The sequence below is a fragment of the Saccopteryx leptura genome, chromosome 3 (genome assembly GCF_036850995.1).
Source record: "Saccopteryx leptura isolate mSacLep1 chromosome 3, mSacLep1_pri_phased_curated, whole genome shotgun sequence".
Taxonomy (NCBI): Eukaryota; Metazoa; Chordata; class Mammalia; order Chiroptera; family Emballonuridae; genus Saccopteryx; species Saccopteryx leptura.
In genome coordinates, this window is record NC_089505.1 from 36,583,269 (window position 1) to 36,608,280 (window position 25,012).

The window sequence follows — 25,012 nt, forward strand, 5'->3', positions numbered from 1 at the left end:
TTAAAATTTTTAAAATTCAAGCATTCAAAATATAAGAATATAGTGTCTTAACTATCTATAGATCATATATATATATATATATATATATATATATATATATGAAAATATCCACATTGAGCTGACACCCTGACAGATTTGAGATGGTAATTTTGTGCTCATTGAAATCAATACACATTAGTTTTGCTTTTCATTTATGTGGTAGATGATAAGTACGTCTCTAATTTCTTCAAGCAAGGATGACAACATAGACCAGGGCTTAACTTGAGTAAGGACACTGTGTTCTAGGATATCTTTTTTCAACTATGGTCTGTTAAGAGTACACAGTTCTACTCTTTGATCCAATGCAAATTGATTCTGAAACTATGTAGCTATTCAGCACCCCCACCTCCCCAATGCCTTCCTGAAATATTTCTTCTCACATGAGTTTAATATTTATCAGTTCAAATTGATATAATGCTGAAAATATGATGTTTAGCTTACTGGTATTTCCATGTAGATCATCTGTGAGCTTTTATTATAACTTATGGTCAACATTTTATCCGTTAGGAGAGAAGTCTTAGAGTTCTTGTGCCCTCATCTTACATTTATTCGAGCAAAATATATATTCGTTGAGGACATGACCAGTTCACACTGAGAACTACTTCTACACATATTCCTGATAATTTCAAGTTTTCTGAAAGTCACTTATTTGTGTGGTAAGACTATTCAGTAGAAGTCTGAACAAATATAACCCAACATTTGGAAGATTCATGTCTACTTGAAATGTTACAGTTTTATACCTTCTTAGGACTAACTGGTCACCGACAGCTATGTGTGACCTGATAAAATATTGCTAACTAAAGTGAATCTCTCAAGTAGCTGGGGTTTGGGGTGATTTTTTTCTCCTAATGTATTTTCCACTTTAATATAATATTAATAGCTTTATTGTGCTTTCAGGAGTCCAGAATATAAAAATATTAACCTTTATGGGAAGCAAAGGCTGATACATAAGTGTATAAAAACATCCCAGTGTATTTCTGATTTCTTTTGTTATTGTTGATAGTGGAAGGGATGCTCTGATGGACCTTGCCATTATTAAATGTTTCACAGTGATGTTTGATTATTGCTAAGTTCTTTATCACAAAAATAAACCCCACCCAGCTTACTTAGCAGGGGTACCCATAAGATCAATTAGTCTTACCACAGGGTGCATGGGTTAGCTACAGAAAGGTCACTCAGTTGACCAGCATCCTCTGCCTGGAGGAAACCATCCCTGAATCAGCCACAGGAACCACAAGCAGCTCATTCTCATTCCAAGACGTTTTGTAAATAAACTGAGGAAATGTGTGGGGGAAGGGGAGTCTGCTTTTCCTGTACATGCTCCTCGGTGGGGTGGGGCAGACACATAAAGTGGCACAGGAGGTTTGGACATTATAGGGCCTGGGGGACTTGTAAGTGAAGACTGCTTTCCAAGTAACAGGGTACTTTTTCATGCCAGTAACTCAGCATCGGGGACTTACATATTTTAAGCGGGGAAAGACTCTAGGAAGGAAAAGAGGGAAGAGAGCTTCATGTGATTCTGAATCAAACTGACACATTTTAAGATATAAGAGTGTAGACAAAAAAGAAGAAAGAAAGAAAGAAAGAAAGAAAGAAAGAAAGAAAGAAAGAAAGAAAGAAAGAAAGAAAGAAAGAAAGAAAGAAAGAAAGAAAAAATAAATGCCCTGTGAAACCTTTTCATAAAACTCTATGGGCCTGACCAGGTGGTGGCGCAGTGGATAGAGCATCGGACTGGGATGCGGAAGGACCCAGGTTCGAGACCCCAGGTCGCCAGCTTGAGCGCGGGCTCATCTGGCATGAGCAAAGAGCTCACCAGCTTGGACCCAAGGTCGCTGGCTCCAGCAGGGGGTTACTTGGTCTGCTGAAGGCCCACGGTCAAGGCACATGTGAGAAAGCAATCAATGAACAACTAAGAAGTCGCAACGCACAAAGAGAAACTGATGATTGATGCTTCTCATCTCTCTCTGTTCCTGTCTGTCTGTCCCTGTCTATCTCTGCCTCTGTAAAAAAAAAAACAAAAAAAAAAAACCTCTATGGAAAAGTAGACCTCAGTTTGAAAGACAATCATTCCAAGCCCAGGGCACTAAGTGACTCTGAGTTTAAATGAAGATGGAGTGAACTGGTCCACGCCAATCTGTCCCTCTCTGCAATACAGCTGCTCAAAGGAAGCACAATACACTTTTGAGCACCTTGAAACATTTGTCAATTATGACAAAACTTTCAAGAAATCAGCTATGAAAATAAACATGACTCACATGTTCAGAGCATCAAAAACCAATGCACAATTAAAAAAAATTATTTTAAAGACTGAGTTTTGGATTTTTGAAACTTCTCTGAAAGAGCTATGTGGGTCCTATGATTGGTGACAGTTCACACCAAAATTATGGGGGAGCCCAGTTCCCCCTTTAAAACTTTTACTGATGAAATGCAGCACAATTGAATATTCTTTTTGCTTGGTTTTTAAAAATAGACTTTCTTTTTTAGAGAGGAGTTTTTAACAAAATACCTTTTTGAAAAAGTAAAGACATAATTGTCCTAACTGGCAAAGAAATTCTTATTTGTTCTTAGGGAATTTTGAATATGGGCAAGTACAAATTTAATGGCAAACTTTATGTCATCAAGGATGTTTAAGGATGATGTTATGGGAAGTGAGAAGAATTGAGACTATAAAGTTCCTAGTCTAAGAGTCTAGATTTTTTTTTCACAGTTGAGTAGCACAGTGATTGCTTTCTTGAAAGCTGTATAACGATCAGTGCAATTATATAGTCAGTATTACACAACTGGACACAAATTTCACAAACTTCATTTTAAGGCAAGAATTTTTACTTTTTATATAGAAACCACAGAAAACTTTGGTCTGGATTGACTGTAACAACCCGTTTAGCCTTAAAATCTTATGATTCTAAGAAAGAAAATAGAATTCCAATTGGTCATGCTTCTTCTTTGTTCCATTGAATAATAACTTCATTTTGTATCTCTGAACCACTTTTCCAACCAACGTTTTTGTATCTTTGTTTTATATGGTCTACGGAAGTGTTGTTGGTGGCGAGGTTGCACAGACTATCTCATGTGTGTATTTAACTTTAGAAAATGAGCTGAAGTTGTCAGTATGGAAGTGGCAATGGCAGGGCAAGTGGAAGGTATACCACAATGACCACATCAAGAAAAAGACTAGCATTAGTTCAATGCAACTGATGCTTAAGTAGTGGTTAATGGTAGCCTGAAGAATATCAAGGAGATTGGAAGCACAGGGTAGATCTAGATTATGAATGTCTTCGTGGGCCAAGGACATTATTCTGTCTATATGGAGAATTTCAATCTGATGAATGAAATGTTCACATTTGCATTAGAAAGGTGATTTTCTCCCAGTGCATGACAGGCATGGAAACTTGGAGACAGTGATCAAGGTAAAAGACTGAGAACAACTCAAATTACAGCAGGGGCGATGTAATGCGATGAGGAAAGGAAGCATATTCCATGGATATTTAGGAGGTGAGATCAATTAAAGATAGTGAGCAGCAGAATGTGGACTGAAGAAGGAAGAGGATTGGAGAAGGTGTGTTTTGAGTTCCAGCCAGTGAATGGAAAGGAGAAGGGTGCGAAGGGAGTAAAAGCCTTCAGCTGGAGCTTTGGAGCAAGGTACAGAGAACAGAAAGGTCTAAAATGATAAACGTGGCTTGGGATCATTGATTTTGCAGATATTATAAAATATCCAGGAAGCAACGCTCAGTAGATAGAGCTTTATGGTGTGATTGTTGATTGAGATGTACAAGTGAGTCTCTGGTGGTAGCTACTTAATTAGAGAAGACATATTGAAAGGGAGGGTGAAGAATGCCAGAAGAAGGAAACAGATCCCCAAATAAGGGGCATTTGGTAAGAGCAAAAGATATTATCAGCTGATTTAAATAATACTTTCTATTTTGGTGCTGCTTTTGCTTTCAAAGAAAGTTCAGTTAACTGTGGTAACTGTTGTTAGTAACGGTAGGAGCTGTAACAATCATTTATTTTGAAATCTCAAATTAGAACTCAAAGAAATACTGTAAACTACTGGACAAACGGTGTGTTTAGATAAAAAATTTAGATCAAAAGTTAAAACCTAGATCTTTACTATCTCACACCAATCTCTGTCTACATAAGTAAACTTTAGGTGTGTAAGGTGGGTAATTATAAGTGGAAAAATAGGCAGAATTCATGGGAATTTTAAATTGGGACCTTCTGATTAGAAATGTGTCAAATACATGGTAAAATTAGTATGGCTTTCCATAAAAATTGGGAAAGGGGAAAGTGTTTTTCTTAACTTGTATATGAAGGTTAAGTCTGAAAAGAGTTTATGTTAATGCATAACAAATTTTCAGTGTCTGAGCTTTCAATATTCTCAGTGACTCCAGTTTTTATTTTAATTGTTAAACATGACTCTTTACTATTTCGCTGTTTTGCAATGTGGTAATGCATGACTGACACAACAGTTCCTTAAGGCTATTCTCATGAGTGTTAACTTTTATCATCCAGAAAGAAGTTTGAAATGGTATTATAGCATTTGGTAAATACAATATATTTAGGTAGTTATTTTCTTTTTTATTTTATTTTTGTTTGTTTTATAGTAAGAGAGAGAGAGAGACAGACAGACAGACAGGAAGGGAGAGAGATGAGAGGCATCAATTCTTTGTTGCGGCACCTTAGTTGTTCATTGATTGCTTTCTCATATGTACCTTGACCGTGGCGCTCCAGCTGAGACAGTGATCCCTTGCTCAAGCCAGAGATCTTGGATTCAAGCCAGCAACCTTGGGCTTCAAGCCAATGACCTTTGGGCTCAAGCCAGAGACCATGAGGTCATGTCTATAATCCCACACTCAAGCTGGTAACCCCACAATCAAGCCAGATGAGCCCATGCTCAAGCCAGCAACCTCAGGATTTTGAACCTGGGGCCTCTGCATCACAGGTCAATGTTCTATCCACTGCGCCATCACCTGGTCAGGCTAGGTAGTTATTTTCAATGTTTATGATATACCAAACTAATTGCAACATTGGAATCTAAATTCTGTTTCTGTAACAAATGAAGTGCAGGCTTCAGGGATTTGCTTTATTTTAATCCCCTTAGAAAGGCCACTGCAAATATACTAGCATCTATTGTAAATGACTATGTGGAAAAGACCCATTATTGCAAACTGCCAATTACCTCTGATGGTCATTTACTTGTGGCTAGAGCATTTCCAGAAGTATGAAATTTAATAGACTTTAGGCTTATAAAACAGATTTGACTAAATTTAAAAGAAGTGTTAAATACATGAAATTAACTTAATTTTATAACTCAGATAATGAAAAATTAATGTTAGAAAATATGATAAAAGTTATTTTTAAGCAAAAATGCCCCCTCCCCCAGATTTACTCTAAAGCATTCTCATCTTTACAACATTCATTGCCTACTCTTCTCTACGTAGTGGCTTGAACAGACAAGATAGGGAGAAGAGACCAATGAAATTGTATAATCAAAATTAATTTTACATCTGTCCTTCCTTCCACATCTTATCCCCCTACAAGGAACATTTATATGGACTTCTTAAAGGCAAGAGTCTGGTTGGTCTTGGTAATTTCTTCATCGCTTCCTTGATAGCTTTCAACTTCCTCATAGTTTTCTGGATTGACAGAAAACTATGACAGAAAACTAATTTTCAAATTGACAGCTGCTTATTGAATAAATTCTCAATAAAGAATGTTTGGCCCTGGCCGGTTGGCTCAGTGGTAGAGCGTCGGCCTGGCGTGCAGAAGTCCCAGGTTCGATTCCCGGCCAGGGCACACAGGAGAAGCGCCCATCTGCTTCTCCACCCCTCCCCCTCTCCTTCCTCTCTGTCTCTCTCTTCCCCTCCTGGAGCCGAGGCTCCATTGGAGCAAAGATGGCCCGGGCACTGGGGATAGCTCCTTGGCCTCTGCCCCAGGCGCTAGAGTGGCTCTGGTCGCCACAGAGTGACGCCCCGGAGGGGCAGAGCATCGCCCCCTGGTGGGCGTGCCGGGTGGATCCCGGTTGGGTGCATGCGGGAGTCTGTCTGACTGTCTCTCCCGGTTTCTAGCTTCAAAAAATACAAAAAAAAAAAAAAAAGTTTGATTCTTGAGTGAATGAAGGGAAAAAAATTAAAGAATAAGCTATTTATTTATTAATAAAGATATTTGCCTGACCAGTCAGTGGTGCAGTGGATAGAACATCAACCTGGGATGCTGAAGACCCAGGTTCACAACCTCGAGGTGGCCAGCTAGAGCATAGACTCATCTGGTTTGAGTGTAGGATCAGCAGCTTGAGTGTGGGATCATAGACATAACCCAATTGACACTGGCTTGGGCCCAAAAGTGGCCGGCTTGAGCAAGGGGTCACTGGCTCAGCTGGAGGCCGCCCCCCTTCCTGCTTCGGTCAGGCACATGGGAGAAAGCAATCAATGAACAACTAAGGTGCTGCAACAAGGAGTTGATGCTTCTAATCTTTCTCCCTTCCCATCTGCTTGTCCCTGTCTGCCTGTATGTCATCTGTTTCTCTCTCACTAAATAAATAAATAAATAAATAAGTCAAAGGAGTATATATTTAATAGAAATTTCTAAGAAATCATTTTTAAGTAGGCTATACCTATGAACACCTGGTTAAAAAAAATCAAATTTCAAATCAGATATACTTTGAGGATGCTCAATTATGAAATCTTTCAAAATGAAACAATGCAAGCTTTCCTAGGTGCCATTTACTTCAGTTAGCCATTCACCTAGAAAAAAATGTAGACTTTTTCTCTAGCTTAAGTTAGGACAACACATTTCTATTATACCTTGGGACTTGATTGTTATAGAATCATTTTTAAGTTTAATGTAATGTTATGGTTACAGAAAGAGTTGTTTCATGGTTCCTGTGGAATGTTTGGCAATATTCACTTTAAGAAAAATCTAATGTTAAAAATTTGAATTACTTGGCAGTCTCTTTCAAACTCTATTGAATCGTCCCCAGAAAACATTGAGAGCCAATGTTTCTTAGTTGCTCAGAAGTTAAAGTATCCAAGTAGTTCTGACAATGTCTTGATCTATGCAGCCATTTATAGAAAGCAAAATATCAAAAGCTCTGTGAATGGATATAATTGCTTATTGGCATACAGCACTTTTTAATATCCTCAAACAATAATTTCTGGATAAACAAATTTATCATAGTCTCTCGTTATTAAGTGTGGCTGATAATTTGTTGAAATAGTCACATGTTTATACTGACAAACATAAATTTTGCTTTTTTTGAAATACTATGCATCATCTGATGGTTTTATAATTTATTAATGTTTAAATCACTAAATGAGCTAAAACTCATTTATGCTACTTAAGTATACATATGTGTTCATGAGTACATATGTGATGATATGTGTGTTTGTGTATACATGATCAGACATATAACACACACGCATTCTATTTGGCCTTTTATTGACAAGTCAAGAGCTCAGACATTAGTTGACCTAAAGCACTTAGGATAATAGAGTCCATCACATCTTTTGTCCCAGCGAATCAACCTTGAATAGTCTGCAAGTTTGTGCCCACACTAATGGTTTTACAAAATTCTTAATAGTCTCAGGGAGGAATGTGTTCACTAGTTGCTGAATATAGCCCAGTTAGGGCTCCACCATTATTATGTGGGGAAATATACTGTTTTTAATGGAAACTATTTTTTTGAGAACTTGGAAAATCTCTCTTTTCTCTTACTGAATAATAATTTCCTGAAGGGAGTCTAATATTTATATCCTATAAATACTTTAAATAAAACCACAGCAATGAAACAGACCTAACATTAGGTAGCAATTAACTAGACTTTCCACTAAAATCAAGCCAGCTTAAAACATTAAGAAAATGGCTAGCAAATGATGGCAGATATAGAATTCCTGAAATCTAAGATATGATGACTATTTGGTAGCTAGATGCCAACTTGGTGGCTGATGGCTGTGCTTTGTTTATCCACAGGCTATAAAATCAAGACTAGAAATAAAAGATAGATGGTGAGGGGGGTGCAGGGCTGGGTGAAAAAGGTGAAGGGATTGAGAGGAAAAACTCATAGACACAGACAACAGCATGGTAATTACCAGAGGGGGAGGGAGATGTGGGGAGGTAACAGAGGCTCTGGGGAGATAAATGGTGATGGAAGGAGACTTGGCTTGAGGTAGTGGGCACAATGCAACATACAGATGATGTATTATAGAATGGTATACCTGAAACCTACATAATATTATTAATCAATGTCACCTTAATAAATTTAATTTAAAACAAGAAAGTGGGCATCATGTATACATTGTGGAGACTGTTGTTATTGTTCTCAACTAAAATTTCTGATAACTCACTATATGCCCAACAATACTCGCAATGCAGAAAACAGAGGGCTGAACAAGACAACCGTTCCTGTCCTCATGACATTATTCAGTTAATAAGCAAGTAAAGAAATAATTGGTTAAATATTGTGGAGGAAATAAACAGGTGGATAAGGCAAAGAGTAGCTCTAGGGAGCTAGGGTGGCCAGAGAAGGCCCCTTTAAAAAGATTACCCTTTAGCTGAGACCAGGAGAATGAGAAGGAGTCAACCACGAACACCTGAGAAGGAATAGTTCAGGTGAAGCATCAGGAAGTGCAAACATTTTAAGACTTTGGGAAAGAACTGGGCATGAGGAGCAGCGCAAGGGGACCAGTGGGGCCTCAGTGCTGTGAGTGGAATGAGACGACATTAGAGAAGGAGGTTAGAGCCAGGTACTACCGACCCTCGTGGACCAAAGTAAGTAGCTGGGATTCTTTACCCAGTGCAGTTAGATTCTGCACTGCTGAGCAAATATCAGAGGGAAAGTCAAGGACACATTTTGCCTGATATATTTATTCATTTTTATTTTTGTTATATTTATGGGTCAGGGAAGAGAACCAGCATCTTGTATTCCATGAAAACATCTACTCTTATTAATGTTTATATTAGAGGAGAATGTTCTAACTGGCCACAACTTGGGAATTTACATTCCGATTGCAATCTTTAAAGAGACTGTGCATTGATCTACATGTTCTTTGCTCTTGGGAACATTTTATTTCTTCTCTTTTCCTCCCATTTCCTTCCAGCAGTAATTTTAGTTTGTTTTGGGGTTTTAATTTCTCATTTTCTTTGACTGGAGTGTGTGGGGTGGTGGTGGTGGTGGTGAGGAGAAACAGCGAAGTTATGAAATATAGAAGAGGTCATAAGAATGAATAAAGAGAATAAAAAGTAAAACCTATTGCAATTTTGTACACAATCCTTTTGTATTTTTTATGAATCCTTGCCATTAGAGATGTCTGCTGACTCAGTCTAAATAATTTAGAGCAACAACACGATAGTTCTACTTCTGATATAACCTTCCTTTTAGAATCTCAATCTTACGTTCTTTTTTCCATTAAATAAGTTAATAAGTGAAGGTCTAATTCTAAAGTTGATTATTCAAAAGTATTGAAAACCATATTAGTTTTCCTGGGTCTTACCAGAAAGCTATAGTTGATTCTGCAGTTGAAACTGTAACAAAAAGCATTTGTAAAACCAAACATAGTTGTTTTTATTTCCTAACCACAAGTGGAAATTCTATCATAAAGTTAATGCACTCTGCTAAGGGTGTAAAATGTAAGGTACTGAATCAGCATCTCCAGCTGTTGCTAAGGAAGGGAAAGCTTCCCCTTCTCCAAGTGGCCATGTTCCCAAATGGAGGTGAATAGAGGACAAGAGGGTGTGGATCGGGGTGATGGAGACCCAGATCCTCAGAGAGCCAGGACCTGTTGATGAGTTAGTGGGTGGTAATAACAGCGTTTTTCATGAGACAGATCCAACAGTGTTCATCCAACAGTGGGAATCATTATGTGCTCTGGTCTGGCTGAGAAAGCCATTCCTTTTTTTTTTTTTTTTTAAAGGGGAGAATTAATTAGAAATCAACATAAACAGAAAATGTGATAGTTTCATGGTAATGAATCTGCATGGGTGTGTGATTCCATAACTACTAAGTTCGCATTCTTGAACGAAACAAACTTCAGTTTGTGCTAAACACAAACTCCACTTTGTTATATTATGAATAAACTTGGATCTTCTTGCCACATAACATGCTAAAGTAGACTATCTGATGGCTGGAGTCTTAGCATAAGCAAACAGCAGTCAAGGGACTTGTGGTATTTTAACAGGCACAAGAAGATGTGCAAATAGTGGGTATACCATTAAATAAGTCCAGCATTCTGTGTCACATCTAAAGTCCTGAGCTGAAAAATAAGTGGATTTTTCTACTAGGTTCACAAAATTCCTGAGACTAGGAGGTGCTAACATGCACCTTCATGAGTTTGGTGCATTTTTATACTTAGGTGCACACTCACTGAATTCCCACCTTATTCAGAAATGGTCCCTGCACACTTCCCTAAGAGGCACCGGAACTGGGTGATGGAGAACTGGCTATGGACTCATACAGAGTTCTGGCATTTACCAGCTGAAAAAAACAACTTTATCTCTTCATCCAGCTATTCATTTAAGTAAAATATGCAACATCCAGACACTGTGCTTGTTAGTGAGCATCCAAAGATGAATAAAACCAATCATCTGTACCCAGGAGTTCACAGTCTGATTATTTATTTAGACAGAATTGCTTACCTCTTTGAGCCTAGGCTTCCTGATCTGTAACATGGGAATATCTACATGATAGGGACTGAGGTGAGAAGTGGAATTAAGTGAGATCATATGTAATGGCCTAGCCCTCTTGCAGGCACTTATTACCAATCAGTAGGCATAAGCCATTTCACCCAAGCAAAATGTATCTTAAGCCATTTCCACTCATTAGAGGTAGCTGAAAGCTTTAGTTAATAACTGTCTCAGAAAACTTCATGCAAGGCAGCTGGAGAGAGGGCAGATGCTGATGCTTCCTTCTAACAAAGAAGATCTGGGGAAAGTCAGGGAACCAGGGGCTCACTAATAGTCATAGGGAGAGGCTACTTTTTAAGGACCACAGGCAGATTTTAATGGGTATCAATGGCAGGCTCACATAACATTCTGGACAAGAAATCCTCTGGGACTCTACACTCAAGACAAGAACCTGCTTGAACAGACAGAAGGTGGTAAGGCATGCTATAAAAACAATACCAGAATGGTATATAGAACCTGGAGGTCTATGTCAGTGGTTCTAAAACTTGACTATATTTGAAAATGACCTGGAGTACTTTTTAATAATGCTAGCTGCATTTATAAGAAGTAACACCAGGTGAATGTCATGCAAGTGATACAAGTATCACACTGTATCACATCATTGCCATCACAACAAATAAATATTTAGTCAGCGATTACTGTAAATACTCTTCTAAGGATTGAAGGACAAAACATAGCCTCAATCAAGAAGCCTACAATACAGTTAGTATTATAAAATAGTCTTATGTTCTCAGAGCCACAGGTACATAGACAACAGAAATTAACAGATAAGAGCAATTACTGAGGGTTGAGCTATTTGAAGACTATATAGGGCAGTTAAATACACTTTTGAGACTTGAAGTTAAAAAATCACAGACAAATGGAAAGGGGGAAGAGAGAGAATGTTATAAGAAGAGTTTATGTAGAAACATTAAGAAGATTTGGGAGAATGGTGAATATGGCTGTGAAATTTCAAAGGATCTTAGAGGTCTTCCTTCTCAAATTTTGGATGAGAACACTGAGGTTCATACAGTTAATTAGCTTCCAGCTGATACATTCATAAACGTTGGGAAGTTTAGAGGGATTTAGTTCAAACATCTCCCCCAGAAGTCTATTTAATCCTGTCGAGTAAAACAAATCTTAATGACATTTGGGGGCAGCCAATATAATCATTCTGTAGCATCTCCTTATATTGAACATCTTAAAAGATCTCCCCATATTGAATGTAAACCCGTCTTTCAGAAAGTTCTGTTCCATACAGTACACTCAATGCATGTTCTCTTTTTTCCTTAAGACAGTTTGTCAGATAATGGTTGGCACTTTAGGAAACGTGGTTAAGACCTAAGAGAATGGTGAGAGACTATAAACAAAGTAAAGCTAGTGTGGTATACATAATGTATAGGACTTTGGCGGAAAGGAAACAACTAACCACCTGGAAGCATCTAATTGGAAGATCTGACATTTGAACTGAATTTTGAAAAATAAGGGGAAACTTAATGGGAGTTTGAATCTAACCTTATATGCAATTTAGAGGAACTAATTATGGAAAAGTCAGTGACATAATCTAATTTAGTTTTAAGATCTGATGGCAGTGCCTGACTAGGCAGTGGTACAGTGGATATAGAGTGTTGGCCTGGCATACAGAGGACCCAGGTTCGAAACCCTGAGATTGCCGGCTTGAGCACTGGCTCATCTTGCTTGATTGTGGGCTCACCAGCCTGAGCACAGGGTTGCTGACTTGAGCGTGGGATCATAGACATTACTCCATGGTTGCTGGCTTGAAGCCCAAGGTCACTGGCTTCAGCAAGTGGTCACAGCTCAGCTGGAATCTGCTGGTCAAGGCCCATATGGGAAGGCAATCAATGAACAACTAAGGTGCTGCAACTATGAACTGATGCTTCTCATCTCTTTCCCTTCCTGTCTGTTTCTCTCTTAAAAAAAAGTAAATGAAAAGTTCTGATAGCAGAGAGAATCAATGGAGGAGAGACACTGTTAACTGAATAAAAAGAGCAGTTGGGATGGAAAAAAGAGGGCATGGGTTTTAAAGTTATTTGAAAAGGAGAGTGAATAAAATTTGACAATCAGTTTTAAATAAGTAAATGAAGGATCAATAAACATTGATTTGGCAGTTTCTAACTTGGGAGACTGGCACAAAATAACTGGAAAACGAGGATTCAGACATCAAAGTAGAAGGATAGTTGGTTGAGGAAGGGAGAAAAGCAGGCAAAAATGATTATTTTGAGGTCCTGAGTGCTTAGACTTGTCTTCCTTCCCCCTTTGAATTGCAAACACATAACCCAGGACCAGGTACATTGAGAGGTTCATATTAAATTATAAAGAACAAATAAACCCCTTCTCTCTCTCTCTCTCTCTCTCTCTCTCTCTCTCTATATATATATATATATATATATATATATATATATATATATATATATATCTCCACCAAAACCAAAACTGAAGCTTATGAAGTTTTGGTTGCTTGATTTTGTTGTTATTTTTGTTTGTTTGACTGAAAGATAAAATTGATGGAGAGAAAAAGAGGGAAATAAAAGTTAAGGCAAAACATAAGAAACATGTTAAAAAGTTCCCTGTGAAGATAAGAAAACACCACTATTTTGAAAGGCAATGAGATTTTAGGAAAAGTTGTTTATGTGTTACAGGAGTTCAAAAACAAAAGTTGGAGAGGATGCTTCTGACCCAGCCGGTCAACCATCACACCTGAGCATGCTTGAATTTAGGTATGGGAGCTAAGAATTTTTCAAAGCCAAAGAGAACTAGAATGCAGGAGCTAAGCTTAATTTCTTAAAGCAGCATTATCCCATTATTTCTTCCAGGGTTTGAGATCATTCCCTGATGTGGAGTCCAGGTCTGTCATTGTAGAGACAGGACCTGGAAAGTTAGTCATGAAAATTGACCAAAGTAGGAGCAGAGACACACCTGACAGTAATTCCTCTGATTTTCCATCTTCCCCACAGGATAAAACAAATTTTCCTGTGGTCTATTATAAATGATCATTCTAATTGAAACTACAGAGTCAAAACCTTTTGTTACTAAAAGACCCAGCATGGATCATTTTTCATCATAACCACAACAGGCACGTTGCTTTGCTTTGGACACTCTGCATCACCAAAATGTTCTCTGATTAATTTTCATAAGGAGCTTATTTCAGGATCCTAATTCAAACATACAATAATTACAATGAAATAAAATGGTAAAGTTTTTTTCTTAACCATTTTACAAAATAATATAGCAATATGAGTCTCTTCTTTAAAATTATTTTTAGTTTATAAGGACTCCCAGGACAGCTATGGACTTAAAATTGTATTCTTAGATTTGAAAGCATTTTTGCTCAGTCTTTCAAACCGATTATCTGGCACCCTATGGCTCCTATCTCCTAGCCCAGGTGATGGGGTCACACAAAGGTATGCAAATGGAAAAGGACCTTAAAGATCCACCAATTCACCTTGTCAGCCAGTAAGAATAACTCATTTGAACAAAGATTTCGCCTACTTTACACGTCTTTCATGTCAAACCCAAAGAAACGGTACTAACAGAAGGAAATTCACAGGAGATAAACGGCATAGTGGCAATGCAGGAAAGGCCATGGGTTTTTAGTAAACAAAGCAAACGTTTTCTCGTAAGAAATGTGAGGCTGAGTTCTGCCACTTACTACAATAGCTTTGTGATATTGTACAAGTCACTTAACATCTTTAAACTTTACGTATAAAATGGGAATGGTTAAACCTGTTCTGCCCAGTCCATAAGAATATGGGAGGGGGGGGAATAAGCTGCATAAAATATTAATATGTTATTGTTAACAAAGGCATAGAGACTTAATCTACTCCGGGCCAGATTTGAGCCTAACCATTCTCAGGAATAAAATAAGGATTAATCTGATGAAAAACTGACATCTGAATTTGAGGATATGTAAAGCTGCTTTCTTTTCTTTAAATTGTGCCCTATCACACATGAGTCGTGTTAAAACTAGGGCAACAGGTTATAGTAACTTTATAAAATTTAGATCTCATGGAGGAAGGAAATAAAGAAACTGAAATAAATCTTCATCCAGTGAACAGATAATTCTCTTTGAAATGAGCATTAATTAAGTAAGAAATCAGATTCCCAGAGGATCCTCTTCTTTGGAATGTCAGTCCTTGCACCATCTATTTGCTGTGTGCTGTGTGGTGTTACAGAATGAGTCGCTTCTACTTATCGCTCCACTGCAAAGTGACTTCAGTCAATAACTTCTCTGGCCTCTCTTTTTCCTCTAAAGTAACATGAGCAGCTTGCACTGTATATATTCTATCTAAAAATCTTCCTAACTGTTAAAACATGTTGAACACCTAAATCACATGTGTTCTTTTTCTAATATCTTCTATTTCACTAAAGGGCACCATTTAGTTATTAAAGTCAGAAATCTAGAAGCTCTCCTCATTCCCACCTCCAACTACCCTTTCCCATGAATTCTACCTTTTTAATTAATGGAGCTCCCAACTTTCCATTTCCTGCCTGGACTATTGCTACCATTTAGCAATTATTGATTTTTTTTTTTTTTTAGGAATAATTATTATTAGGATCCTGCTTTAAAAACAGTTTAAAGGCTTCACATTGTATTTATCAAGTAACCACTTCTGTCAGTGGGCTTGTTTCACTCTTTCATCCTCACTTTTTTGTCTAAGGAGTCACTAGCAGTTCACTCTGTGCCACAGAAAGATAACTCTCTGTCATTTAAACCTCTCCTGGCATTCTCTTTTTTTTTTATTTACTTTTTTTAGATTTTATTTATTCATTTTTATTAGAGAGAGAGGGTGAGAGAGAGAGAGAAAGAGGGAGAGAGAGAGAGAGAACAGGGGGAGGAGCAGGAAGCATCAACTCCCATATGTGCCTTTCCCAAGCAAGCCCAGGGTTTTGAACCAGCGACCTCAGCATTCCAGGTCGACGCTTTATCCACTGCGCCACCACAAGTCAGGCTCCTGGTATTCTCTTTTAACAGACTTATTAAAAGGAGAGTGCGGCCCTTGCTTGTGGCTAAGTGCATATATCATCAGTCCAGTATATGGATGTCCCAGGTTCGATTTCCGGTCAGGGCACACAGGAGAAATAACCATCTGCTCCTCCACTCCTCCTGATCCCCCTTCTCTCCCCCTTCTCTCCCTCATCCCCTTCTGCAGCCAGTGACTTGATTGGTTCAAGTGGCCCTGGGCACTGAGGATGGCTGGTTTGGTCCAAGAGTCAGTCTCAGGTGCTAAAAATAGCTTGGTTGATTCAAGCATCATCTTCAGACAGGGTGGATCCTGGGTGGGGTGTATGCAGGAGTCTGCCTACTAACTCCCCTCCTCTCACCTTAAAAAACAAAACAAATAAAAACAGCAGAGTATAATGGAGGAAGCTGTGCTTTAGGTCAGATGATCTGGTACTGCCATTTTTGGCTATGTCATTTTGATCTATTCCTTAGTTGTTTTGAGCCTCAGTTTCATCATTTATAAAACAGTAATCAATATATCATGAGATTGTTGTAAGAGTTACATGAATTAACACATAAAGTTTCCTTCCTTACTCAAAACCGTTTGAGTTAAAAATAACATTCAGAAAGCAAACTGGATCATGTTATTGTCAAGACTGAAGTCTGGCAACTGACATCTTTAAAGCTATCAATTGATGTTAGAAAAGGTCATCAACAGATTTACGTGAGACATTCAAATAACTTGTTGATATGTGTTTGCCAGACTGGTGCTTCACATAGATCAGATTGTATATTCCATGTAGTGGTCAAGGGTTTACCATAAAAGATTGAAAAAATGACTCAGAGAAATAGGCACTCTTTTTAAACATAAAATATTTTAATATTTGTTTGGTGAAAGTAATTCCACTTAATGAACTAGTGTGGAAGTTCAACTATAGAAATCAGTCAATGTTCTGAAAATGGAAATTTGCTCAGCCAAACTATGCCACTCCATTACAAGCTTTACCTAACAATGCCAACTACGTTTATAGTGCGCATAGCTTACTTCCTATGATTGTCACAAACGTCATGCTAAATGATGATTCCTGTTCACTGGTTATAAATTTTCAGACAAGAAAATACTGAGAAGCCCAATAAATTCCAGTGTTTTCAGTTCATCTTCCTTCCACCTTCCTGTTTCATCCCCTTGCTGTCTAATAATCCTTGTTTGCCAGAGAAGAATCTGGATGTGCTTTAGACTCACTTGTAAACTAATTAATTTCAAGTTCTATTTAAACAAACCTTTAAAAATATTATTTAGTTTATAAAGAGCGTCTAATCTTAAGCCAAACATTATTTATATGTTTAGGTTTTATTTCCTTAACAACTGTGACACTCTATAAGAGTAGTTTTCATGTGTGTTTTACTCACTTTTGTAATCCCAGCAAATATTAAATGTTTAATAAACGGCTGTTGAAGAAATAAATTTATGCTGTTTTAATTAGGGCTAAGTTTAATTTCAATTTTTCCCAAGACTTTTCCTCCAAAAGAACTTATTTTTTACTTGTTAGCTTTCTAAAAATATGGCATAAAAACTCCATGAAAGTACAAAGAGAAATGTATGCTTTTGACTTCAAGCCTTAACTCCACATTCCTGAAGTTTTGACAACTATCTAAGGTTAGAGCATGTAACAAGAAGGAAAGGGAAAAACTCTTTGATCTTACTGTTGGAGGACCTTCAAGATCAGTCTCCTGCTTACAGGTAAATGAAGATTGTAAATTCCATTTTCTAGTGGATGAAACTGAACCACAGACTAAATGCTTTGTTTAAATCATACAGCAGAGTACTAATTAGAAATCAATCTACCTGTCCCTAACGTGGGGTTTCTCTAACTATAGTCCAAACTCACCAAGATCTAGATTCCAAGAAAGCAATTAGAAAGATGTTATTCTCCCGAGATGAATTTTATAAAATTTCCCTTTCAGTTCCCTTAAATCTCTTTGTATCATTTTCTTTGCTAAATTGTGAACAAATACAGGACTCAAGTGGGATTCAACTGGAGACTCAGCAGTGGATGATTGTTATTATATGTTTGAAGCAAAAGTAAAATCTCATTATAGATATTTTCACATCTTTTTTCTAAAAAGCTTTTCTACAGAAAAAAAACCTTAAAGTAAAATAAAAACTCTTACTCCTGCGGAAGAGAAAAGAACTGCATATAACAATGAGAAATCTTAGTGACTTATAAATAAAGACACTGCATTAAAATTTATAACTTTGTATTTTAGTGTAGGCCTGAAATCATCAAAGGAAGGAGGAACAAATAACTAAAGGATGTACACCTGTTGTAGTCAAGTATCATAGCAACCATTAATAGTGCAGAATTAATTTTAAATTCTGTGGGTAAATTCTCTAATCCTTTATAAATTACCTAGCTGTATAGTATAATCCCTTAGTATATAATGAGCATGTATAAATGCCATGCAGTCTGCAAGGCATAGAAGTGGAACACTGGTGAACTTCTGCCCCTTGAGGCTAGGGTACCTCCCTATTTTAACAAATGACATTTGATATGAGCACTAGAGCCCAACCATTATCTCTTTGAATAGTTCTTGAATAATAATATAGAAACCGGATCTTATCTCTGACCTATATTCTCTCATTTGGTGGGAATATGGAGGAATAACTAAAACCTGTACTTGAACTGGCATAGTGATAAAAAAGGTCTGGCATTGCCTCTCTCCATTTTTTAAACCATTAAATGCCAGAAACAAATTTTTGCTACTTTCAATTTAAATGAACTCATTTCCCCTACATTCTACGCACATTAAAACTTGTCATATCTGATGGAAAATGATTTGACTTTGGGTGATGGATATACAACACAATCAACTATTCAAATGATGTAGTGATGTTTACCTGAAATCTATGTACACTTGTTGATCAATGTCACCCTGTTAAATTTAATTTTTTAAATAATAAACAAAACAAACAAACAAAAAACACATCTCTATAATGGTAACTTAAAATAATATTTTGCAGCCTAGATCACATACAGTTCAATGTCATTCCTGTCTTGATTCTTTTTCCCTTAGTCTTTCCTGCAGTGTACAGTGTTGGAATCTCTGCATCAGATAGCATAAGGCCTGCTGTTGCAAACATTAATAAGATCTATCATTTATGAACAGTTACTTACACTTTGTTTAATCTCTAATGGAAGAATTTTTCTAAATATTTATACCAGAACAGTTGTCAGAATGAATCCTGCAAAATTGCTGGCATACTCCCAGGAGCAGGGGTTGGTGTGTGGGGGAGGAGAGATGCCTAGTCCCTGGTCATATCATTGTAAGCAGCCTTAGAATTTTAGGGAGTGGCTTGCTGGAATATCAAGGGTTTGCATTAACGGAAAGGTACTCCACGGTGCAGATCAGGGTGCTCACATGTCTATAATGGATCTGAACGGCCACTTTCATTTATTGTTCTTATAAAAATGACTCTCCATTTACCTTAGCTTTAAAGGCATTATTGAGGTTTCAGAGTCCCAGGAAATAAATTGTTTCTGAGGAAAGAAAACTGTTCAAGAAGTGTGAATCAGCACCATACTTATTCTGTGCAGCGGTCCTCGAGGTGCTTAATCTACAAAAATGACTTGTTCCTTCCATGAGCTGCTGGGTGAGAGAGAGCATGCAAGGGTTCAAGAGCAGAGGACTGAAACCTGCCAACATAAATTGCACAGAGTTTTAGAAATTAGCTCAGCTATCTGTGTTTGTTTTTTCTTTGGAAGAGTCTAAAATTACGCCCGTTCAGTTCATCTGAGTCGTGGTTTAGAATTTGGGGAGTGGATAAGGAAGTGAGTTTGGGCTCTCGGAAGGGTGGAGAAAATGTCTGCGCTGGAAAGCTCGGCAATTTTCATGTGAAATGTGTTATTTGATGAATGATTGCACTTCTGCCCCACAGCCTGTGATTTAAGTAGTTCGGTTAAAAAGCATTACATAAAGTTTTCTGGAATTGTAAACTCTCTGTGTATACTATGGGCAGTATATTAATTAAGTTCAGAGGCAACTAGTTTATAATGAATTCCTGCAATGTGAGGTGTCCACATGGGTGCTGAAAATAATTGCAGGAACCTGAAATGGTTTAGAGCACCCCTTCCTGAAACTTTCCTTTATTCTCTTAGAAATTAAAATTTGAGGTATGGGTATGTAGTGCTCACAAGTCTAAAACACACACAAATCAGGTCTGGGGCCTGGGCTCAGTGCTGAGTGTAACAGCATGTGTGATTCACTGTACTAGGACCCAGGATGCATCCACGTGGTCCTCGCTGCAAGTGCAACTGTCTTCTAAGAGAATCCCACTGATCTATGTGAAAAGCTTGAACAGACTAGAAAATTGGATGGATGTCTCAGAAATGTCCTATAGGAAAGAGAGACTGCCCCTTTTAAATGGTATTAATCTCTGTGGTAGGCACTAAAAGTTACCATTTTGAGTATGGCATGAAATGAGTAGGGGAATTGAGGCCAGAGGGGCTAAGGATACCACCTTTGGGCTTTATTTCTTGTTACCAAAAAGTAGGCAGGGTCCTTTTAGATTTTGATTGACAAATTGGTCATCAATTGGAAAACAAGACTGAATTCTGTAAGAAACAAATATTCAGCTGCTCGTTTGGTGCAGCCAGGCAGTATTTGTCTATATATTTTATAACTCATGGCAGAAACCAGATGCGATAAAAAGATAGTGATATAAGTAAACACAGGTAACAATTTTGTGATGAAATTTCCAAGAATTAACATTCTTCTATTCTTTGATTATCTCATGATCAAATTCAAGACCAAAGAAAATCAAACATTTCCATTAGATTGGCAATATATTGACGGCGGGTCAAAATAACTCTTTGGTGTGCACAGAGCTCAAGGTCAAGATTTATTTACCAAATATGACCCAGAGATTGCCACTTGCCAGAGAAAGCTGGCCAGAAAGTGAATCTGCCTGCCTGCCTGTCAGTGGATTTAAAATAAGCAGTATCACTTATTCACGTGTTTAAACAAAGAGAGCTAGTAGTCCAAGGCAGTGATTGTCAACCTTTTTCATCTCGTGGCACACATAACCTAATTACTCAAATTCTGCAGCACAACAAAAATATGTTGTTCATTGATCTGACAAAAAAAAAAAGTTATAATTTTGATTCTTCACACTGAATAGCTATTGTTGCTTTGACTCTTGTCATATTTTTATTTGACAATCTAAGGGAAAAAGGATCAGTGTTCTTTACTAAATAGTCAGGTATTGCATGCTTTAAAATTTTTTGTGGCACACCAGTGTGTCATAGCACCCAGGATGAAAATTGCTGGTCTAAGGTTATAGGAGTACTGAAATGTACTGGAGTCATTCTGAGTCTTAAAGGATTGTGAAACTTACCACATTAAGAATATGATCAGTGGAAGCTCTGTCTCTTTGTGCCATAAAGATCCGTCACTGAAGTGACAGAGTATCTTTTTTGGGTGTTTGAGTCAATGCTGATAGTTTTAAAGGTAAAATTTCATTTAGATTGTTAGATATATTCATACTCTTTGAATATTTGCCTGTAGAAAAGTTTAACACTTTTCTAATTTCTAACGTACTGAAAGTTTAAAATTAGAGCGCTGCTTAGTTATTGATAATTTCTACTTAGCTACTTACAGCACCATGGTTCAACATGGTATTTCTTTTTTAAATACAAGAAATCACAACTTTGCTCTGGCCTTCTCCTAGCTCTAGAGGTTTTAGAATTTCAGCCCTGGTAAATTATACTACTATTTTCTTATTTCCAAGGGTTACTTTAGTAATATTATATGTAAATTGACCTTAGGATGTTTACAAGAGTCCCTTCCCTTCCCTTTCCATGCTAATCAGACACCTCTCTCACAAAGACACAGACTAAATTCCTTGGGTTCTTTTTATCTACTCAGGAAGGGAGGGGGAGAACTTGGAATGGTGACAGCAGGAGGTCTGTATGTGTGTGTTTGTACTCATGCAGGCAGACAAGGTGGTTTATATGACGACGGTGACATGAACTGTGTCCAAATACCGGTGGCATATTTGCATTTCTTGCATGCTTAGGGTGAATAACTTACCAAGGGAAAAAAATTGGTGGAAAGCATTGTTTTCTGGTGGATTTTCTGCTCTCTATAACTCATGATTGTTTCCAATCCTTTGGGACAAGTAACTAGGTCTGACCACGGAGCAATGGCTCAAACGTGCTGTGATGACCCTCCTCCCAAGGAGCCTGGCTTTCCTCAATCTAATTACTTCTGGCAATTGTGGTTATTGGGATTTGGCCTAGTGACTCACTAGAACCCAAATTCTCCCAAGAAGCCCCCTTAACAAGCAAAATTAAGTCTGACAGGAAGTCCAGATTTCCACCTCACTATACACGGAGTTTCCCTTTGTGACAAGGTTTGAAAATCCTTCCTGGACTAGAAAAAATAATAAACAAGATTTAATGAAGATAACCACCCGAAGAAGAGCACATTAAGAGAAAAATGAAAACAGTAAGTTCATGGATAAACAACCTACCACAAAACATAACTCATTAACATAGAATAAAAAACTATGCTATTTATAGTAGCTTTACTGATCACCAGTAGTCAATCTAAAGTTGGTCAACAATTGTAGAAACTCTAAAAGAAAGGCATGCTTATTTCTTGTTATGCAGTTTTCTAACCTAAAAACAAAGAGGACTCAGGGACACTACAATCATCAGGTAAGGCATAAAAAATCTGCTTATTATTAAGTAGTTCAGTAAAACCTTTTAAGTATGGCTGATACCTCATCTTCTATCCCATCTACTCAGCCATGATACATAGAGGTCAGCAGTAAGCATACTCACCCCAGATTGCAGGTCCCTCAACGGTGTTCTTATTCTATGAGACCCATATCTGTTAAACTCACTATCATGTCCTTCTGTGTGCAAGTTACTGTCTTTTCTTAGACTCTTTGGCTGCGACAGTTCTCTATCAGCTAGCTCTGTGCACTAGTCAGTGTCACAAATTTAACAATATTTTATTGATAAACAATATTGGACTATCAAACTGCTTTACACTTTAAACAACTATCTGTTCAACTGACATGTATCTCCTCTTTTATTTATTTTTTTAGTGAAAGAGAGAAAAAGAGAGAGACAGACAAGGACAGACAGACAGGAGGGGGAGAGATGAGAAGCCTCAACTTGTGGAAATTTAGTTGTTTATTAATTACTTTCTCATATGTGCCTTCACCTGGGGCTCCAGCTGAGCCAGTGATCCCTTGCTCAAGCCAGAAACCTTGGGTTCAATCTAGCAACCGTGGACTCATGCCTATGTTCCCACACTCAAGCTGGTGACCCCGCACTCAAGCTGGATGAGCCTGTGTTCAAGCCGGAGACCTCAGGGTTTTGAACCTGGGTCCTCTGCATCCCAGGTTGATGCTCCATCCACTGCACCGCTCCTGGTCAGACTGTACCTCCCTTCTTATCACAATCCACACAAGTCTGTTTCATCTATCTAACCCTCATGAACTGGCACTGTTTTCCACAGTTGCTCAGCAGTAATAGTTATTCTTGAATTGAAGATCCAATAGTTGTTCTCATTCTTGGCTACACACTAAAATCACCAGGACTACTTTTGAAAATATAGATGTCCAGGCCCCAGCCCCAGAGATTGTTTCATTTGATTGAGGGTGGAGTCTGGTATTGGTTTGCCCTTATTTATTTATTTATTTAATATCTCCAGGTGATTTTAATTTGAAATGAGGGTTGAAAATCACTGTACCAAGGCCCATAAACCAAGAATTTGGAGTATAAATTACTATTAATGATCATGGTAAAAGTAATACAAACAACAGATTTTATGAAGTACCATAAAGATAACTTTTCTGGATAACAAAATCTAGCCAGTGAAATATCTATTGTGGTTGTAAATTACATAGAAAGATTTTGATATTTAACTGCAAAATTATAGACTTTGCCCACATCCTCATGCCTAAGTTAATCTTCTCTTGGACATGAACACCATGGATGGGAAGAATAATCTTAGAGCATTTCATATAAACTGTGCTGTTCTATTGCTTCTAATAAAAGATAACAACAGTTTATGTTTAAAATCAATAGGGAAGAATGAAAGGGAAAAGGTAATGAAAAGAGAGAGATGCGAGAGAGAATGCTAGAATACCAGAAGCAACTTCTATATTAAGTGTTTGAAAAAGACTTGTGCTTTGTTAAATGAGGAGGAAGAAATAATGAGCAAAGAGAGAGTAAGGGAAAGAAAAGATAAGGTGATATTTGAGAAAATGCTTCCATGATTGCCTCCAGTACCAATCCCAAGAGTTGAGGGGACAAGAAGTAATCAAGAGAGGACATGGGCACCTGACCAGGTGGTGGTGCGGTGCATAGAGTGTCGGACTGGGATGCGGAGGACCCAATTTTGAGACCCCGAGGTTACCAGCTTGAATGAGAGCTCATCTGGTTTGAGCAAAGCTCACCAACTTGGAACCAAGGTCGCTGGCTTGAGCAAGGGATCACTCAGTCTGCTGTACCTCCACGGTCAAGGCACATATGAGAAAGCAATCAATGAGCAACCAAGGTGTCGCAACAAAAAACTGATGATTGATGCTTCTCATCTCTCTCTGTTCCTGTATGTCTGTCCCTATCTATCCCTCTCTCTGACTCTCATTCTGTCTCTCTAAAAAAAAAAAAAAAATAGAGGACATGGGCATTAGAGTCAGATCAAGGCTGGAATCCCAGGTTGACTGGAGCATCTAACATGAGACTAGTGAGGAATAACTGAGATAATATTTGCAGAAACATCAAGTACAGGGTCTGGCACTCACAGATGATTAAAACACTGCAGCTATTTAAATAATAACCATTATCACAACACTCACTTCAAAAAGTAATTATAAATGTATATTAAGATAAAATGTGTATAAATATTATAGTGGCTCTGAGAACTAAGAAGCTGTAGTTCACCCTGAAGTGCGTATACACACACACGTTGGCACAACATTTTGTCTCTTTTTTTATAAGCAAAATGTCCCTGATACCACCTTTCCCTATATGAAAGCCATTGTCAAGATGACTGTGTTTGAATCTGTGAGGTCGCTTTGTATGAGAGAACATAATGAGAAACTAGCTGCTCTTTTTCTTACCAACTTATCAAGCATATGTTAAGAAAACAGTGTTCTAAAATAAGCAGCTCACAAATTCTGTTATTTTATATTGTGTGGTAGTGGTTTGTATCATGTGGTTATAAAATGGGGCTGCTTTACCACTTACTCTCAGGAATGTGCTTTGTATTGGGGTATAATTATAAATATGCTTACCAACTAGTTTTCTGAGGACAATTTTTGGGAGTGAATATAGTGCA

General features: G+C 37.7%; 1 protein-coding gene across 2 annotated transcripts in view; it reads right to left on the reverse strand.

The window, feature by feature from the left end:
• The window catches only part of RSPO3 (R-spondin 3), an 86,686-nt gene that overhangs the window by 53,138 nt on the left and 8,536 nt on the right, over positions 1-25,012 (reverse strand). The window lies entirely within an intron of this gene.